The sequence below is a fragment of the Euphorbia lathyris genome, chromosome 2 (genome assembly GCF_963576675.1).
Source record: "Euphorbia lathyris chromosome 2, ddEupLath1.1, whole genome shotgun sequence".
Lineage (NCBI taxonomy): Eukaryota > Viridiplantae > Streptophyta > Magnoliopsida > Malpighiales > Euphorbiaceae > Euphorbia > Euphorbia lathyris.
The window spans coordinates 70,803,675-70,809,586 of NC_088911.1; the positions used below are offsets into that span (position 1 = coordinate 70,803,675).

At 36.6% G+C, this 5,912-nt stretch overlaps 1 pseudogene; it reads right to left on the reverse strand.

Annotated features, from left to right (window-relative positions):
* Positions 1-3,301: 3,301 nt before the first annotated feature.
* LOC136221253 (small nucleolar RNA R71) lies at positions 3,302-3,401 on the reverse strand (annotated as a pseudogene).
* Between the last annotated feature and the right edge of the window lie 2,511 nt (positions 3,402-5,912).

The window sequence follows — 5,912 nt, forward strand, 5'->3', positions numbered from 1 at the left end:
CAGTCGAGGTATGAAAGGGAAGAAATTAAAAAGTAAAGCGTACTTTTGGCCACGGTTGCGACCACCCTTATCACAATCGAGGTATGGAAGGAACGTTTAAATAAGAAAAAATTAAGCGTGTTTAAAGTTTAAAGTAACGATTGCGTCCACCCATGGCATGGTCGGTACCTCTTAAGCGAACACAAACAAATGCATATAAAGTTACCATCGAGACCACCCTTATCACGGGCGTAACTAAGCAAATAAATTAAACTTAATACTCATATATAATAATTCAAGTTTGGGAAAGGAAATTTGGTGCTTTGAAATGCCTTGAGATGAAAGACTCAATAACATGTGTGCTTACATCGTCCCGAATACTTCAATTTAAACATTGAAATACAAGACGAATGATATATCGTATTTATACTAAGTTAGTTTGATATTTTGCGTATAAATTTGCCATGCGAAGTTAGTCTTTTCGGCTTAACTAATTTAAAAGGTAAAAACAAAGATCTATGTTTTATTTTCATAAAGAGATTAGTTAAGGAATAAATTCAGTGAAATTTTGCTCGGGACTAGCAAAAGATTAAGTGTGGAGATTTGTTAAGCCCAAAATATACCTAAAATATCATTAATATTTACATCATTTTTATTACAAGTTTATGTTGTTTATATCTGTTTAGATTACTTTTACTCTCGAATATCTTTCTTTCTTGCAAGGTACCTAAATATTTGGTAAAATCCAAATAGGAACGAAAAATGATCAAAAACAGAAGAAAAACCCTACAAAAGGAGTCAAAGACGGCGTAAATCGAAAGCACCAAGTCGAGGACACGAACGAAAACAAAGAAGTGAGAAAACTCACCGTGCCGCGACAGTGAATCCCCAACCCGCGGCCACGACACGCGTGGTTTAGCCATTTCTCCCCTTCGTCCAACGTTCAACTTAATGCTACGTCATTCACGGCCGAGGATTCCTATCCTCGGTAAGTGCATAAAATTTGCCAAAAGCATTTAACACATGCTGAAATCCAAGAAACGCGTTCGTTCAAGTGGATAAAGACGTCCTTTCACAACGGACACGACTCTTAACCAACGGATACATCACTTCAAACACAACCCTTCAACATCTATAAATCAAGAGTTGATGTTGAGAAAAAATGCAATGAAATGTTATAATATAGATATAGAATCAGAGCGTAGAACTTATGTCTAAGTTCTAAGTAAAAACATTTCGAGAGTTAGAAATTAGATTCTGTACAAAACAAGATGAGGTACACATATTGTTTATAGTTTAATTACAACTCAGTAGCGTTTAGACATTGTTCCAGTTTTAGTTTGCATCATGGTAGTGGCCGACCGAATCCCTATTACGAAGTTACAGCGAGAAGATTGAGTAGAGTGTTCGCCCCTGAGCCTGACAACCTCTAAGGAAACCCAAGGAAAGGAACCGATCAAGCCGTTCACTTGCACGCCCTCGAAGAACTCGATGCTCCATGTTCTCTGTAAACTTGTATCAATTTATATTTCATCTAATAAAGTCCGTTCTATTCGACAAATCGTTATGCAACACTTATGGTAACCAATCCAATATAAGTGAGGCTGGTGTTTTCATTAATACGCAGTTGAATTCAAAATCATTACAAGGAAACTTTGTTGAACACTTAGGCAAATTATCATCTCGAAAGAGTTTTAATTTGAGTAAGGGCAACTATCCCGAGAGGGTTTTGTCGCGTTCAAAGCCAATTAATTAGAGGTTCCGTCATTTATTTCATCATCATAATTGATACAAAGTTTAAGTTGTTTTCTTTGCTTAATGCAAATGAATACATTCATTGTTTTTCTAAAAAGTTCTAAATGTTCCTGTTTTGTAAAATTCATCCTTAAATCAGAAGATCTTTCTAACAATCGATTTATTCTAAATATAAAATCTTATTCCAGCATTTTTCAAGTATTCAAAGTTCATAAACTCAATTAAACAATTATTTTTCCTAAATTCAATTAGACAAATTTCACTTTTCATTTACAATTAATAATAAATCTAACAAGTTCGAAATTAATAAATTCAAAAATAAGTTTTTCGTTAAAAAACGTATCCCTGTGGGATCGATATTTTTATTACTACAAGCGAAACCGTGCACTTGCGGAAATCGCTCAACAGGTGCTTCAACTTCTGGTATGTTTTATATTGAAATTAACTCAATTCCGCAGTCTGAATCTTGGGTATTGGATACCGGGTGTGGATCTCATATTTGTATGAATATGCAGGAACTAAAGTAGACTAGGGAATTGAAGAAAGGAGACGTGAAACTGCGAGTTGGAAATGGTGCAAGGGTTGTCGCGCTCACGATTGGGGATTATGATCTACATTTACCATCAGGACTTGTAATAGAATTAAGGAACTGTTTGTATGTTCCAGAGATGTCTCGTAACATTATTTCTATTAGCTGTCTAGTTGATGATGGCTTTCATGTTTCAATTAAGAACAATAATTGCGAATTTTATAGAAACAACAGTTTCTATTTTTCAGGAATATCATTAAATGGGATTTATATTTTTAATGATAAGATTTCTGCTTTCACAATTGATACCAAAAGACTTAGACTAGATAATTCAACTTACTTGTGGCATTGTCATTTAGGCCATATAAACCAGAGACGCATGCTTAAGCTACATCAAGATGGGCTTATAGACTCGATTGATTGTGAATCAATGGGAACATGTGAGTCATGTTTAAGAGGAAAAATGACAAAGACACCCTTTAGCAACCTTTTACTCCCGAGTTGTCGCCTTAAGTCCCGACTTGGTTATTTGTGTCGAAAACCTCGTGAAAGTGCCTAAAAAACACACAAAGTGGCTTAGATACATAAAATGAAGAAAATATACAAAAACCATTATTAAAATTGATTAAAATGATACACAATAACTAGTAATTAAATACTAAAAATGCTATAAATTACGACAATAACAATTACGCTACACCAGGGGTTAACGGTGTTACCAATAGTGTAGTTAGACCCCAAATTAATGCACACCAATTTGAGATTAAACCCGCATTACTGAATATGCTGCAAAATAGTGTTACATTTTATGGATTGCCTAACGAAAATCCTAATGCCCATTTGACTAACTTTCTTGAGATTTATGACACCTTTAAAATTACAGACGTTTCTGCCGAAGCAGTCAAACTTCGCCTTTTTCCTTTCACTTTGAAGGGCAAGGCTAAGGTTTGGTTGAATTCTATGCCGGTCGGAACATTCCAAACTTGGAACCAATTAGCCCAAGAATTTTTATCCAAATATTTTTCCCTAGCCAAAACAGCAAAAATCAAAGAAATTGCGTCATTTACACAACATGAAAATGAAACCCTGTATGAAGCATGGGAATGCTTCAACGTTTATGCCCACGCCATCATTTACCCGATGAACTTTTAATGCAAACCTTTTACAATGGTATAAATCCCACCACAAGAGGTTCACTAGATGCTATGTCGGGAGGGTTATTTATGAAGAAGTCGTCTGTTGAAGCAAAAGAACTTTTAGAGGAAATGGTTATTAACAGTAGCATGTGGCCTGCAGAACATACACATACACCAGTTACTCCAAAACCATTGATGCGCCTCCCGTTGAAGGTACCACAAGGCTCACTAAGGGATAAGTGTACCCCGTCGTTATCAAGTAATAATCTGGACAAGTCCAGGTATCGAATCCACAGGATTTATTCCTACAAGTATCGAGCTACTGGGTTTCAGGTGTTATCTAGGCTTTGTGGGGTTTTGAGTTTGTTTTGATTAAGTTAATCTACTCCTAGTTGAATTACTCTACTCCTAGCTAAGTTATTCTACGCCTAATTAAGTTAAACTACTCCTAGTTGATCTTTCACTAATGCAATTACCTGAAGGAACATGGATGAACGATAATAATGAAGATAGATTATTAGGTCAATTGATTAAAAACCTAATCTAAGTCACTTGTATTCAAGGCGATTAACCCTACTTACCCTTCTGAAGTCTCTAATGCGTGATTCCCTTGTAAGGCCGAAACTAGGTCTAAGGCTCAACAATTTGGGCTTAATCAACTAAGAGGTCGTCAATCTCCTAGGCTCTGACTAGGTCAGATTCAGCTCACAATATGTGCTAACTAGATTTTTGGGCTTTTGAATGAGTTAAACCAATTAAATAAATCGTAAGACAAAGATTAAACAAATAAATCATTGAACAAAACAAGAGCTAAAATATTATTAAAGATGAAGAACATTGTCACGGGGATACAATTAGCCTAGGATTCATAGACTGTATCAAGGGATAAAAACATAATTAGATGAAAGAGATGAGAAAATCCCTTTCAGGGAACCTTTCTACCCTGCAGCGGCTTCCTAGGACTTAAGGACGGACCTTGAATAATCCTTGGTGAATGGAGCTTCGAAGGTGCTTCAATGGAGGTTGAAAGAGACGGAGGAGGTGGAGAGGATTCTTCAAGGGTGAAGGCTAAGGTAAATTACAATAAATGAAAGATATATAATTTACAATTGAAAATTCCTATTTATAGTCGCGGTTCGGGCTCTCTTTCTGACCTAATTCGTATCCTTTTGCATGTGGGAAGACGTGGGATCGATCGTGGCATCGTGGGTCCGGGAATAAGTCTTCTGACTGATTCCCGCAGTGCAGCTCACCGAGCTGGGCGAGCCAGCTCGACGCAAGTTGGCCTCCAGCTCGCCCGAGCTGGCATGGCCAGCTCGCCGAGCTGGTAGTGCCAGCTCACCGATCTGGCTCCAAAAAGGCCATTTCGACGAGCAGGAATGCCCAGAACGCCTTGCACGACTGCTGGATGTCCCGAAATGCAATTTTCGTCCGAACTCGTTCCTGTTTTAACCTGCACACGCACGTAAACTCCAAATAACATTAGTTCTGAGGCTAAATTGACCCGCCAATCACTCATTTTGAGTAAACACTCCGTTTGGTGCGACTTTTGTCGGACCAATTAACTATAAAAGATAATGGAAATTTAACTTACATGCTAATTTGGCCATATTTGCCTAAAATAATCAGAAAACGAGCCTAAACAACGAAAAGTAAATAGAACATATACAATTTCTAACTAACTCATACAAAAACATATAAATGCGAGAATTGCTCGCTTATTCATAAAATAACGACCGTACCCAATGATAGGGGTTTTTTACCCCTATCAACCATCGTCCTCAACTTCATCATCTATTAAAGGTATAGTTAATCTTGACCCTATAGCGATGTTAGAAGCACAATTTTCTGCACTTTCGCATAAAATTGACAAGTTTATGACACTGTGTGATGTTAATGGAAACCCCATCCAAGATGATATGGATTGTAGTGGTACGGATAAGGTAGAACATGTAAATTTTGTCCAATGATAGAATCAGATTAATAACCCGTATTCGAATACCTATAATCCCGGATGGAGAAATAACCCTAATTTTAGTTGGAAAGAGAATAACAATACTAGTGTCAATCAATGTAGAACTAATAATTATCAAAATCAATCAAGAGATTCTATTGGCACACTATCTTCTAAAATTGATAAGTTTATAGATGCTATTGGTGATAAGATGAACAATCATGATGACAGTTTTAAACGTATTCAAAATAAGTTTGATCAATTGTTTAAGAACCAATCGTCTAGCATCCATAATTTGGAAGTACAAATTGGACAAATTGCCAAGTCAATTCCATCCCGCAATACGGAAGAAAATCCTAAAGAGCAAGTTAATGCTATAACTTTTAGATCGGAAAAACATTATTTAGGTACGGAAATGCCCGAAAATGCTACTAACATTTTGCAGGAAAATGATTTGACGACAAAGTCCAAAGAAGTGAATGAAAATTCGAAGAGTTCGCCCAAAGAAGCTATGCAAGTGCATTTTCACCAAAACCTCCTTTTCCACAAAAAGTCTGAA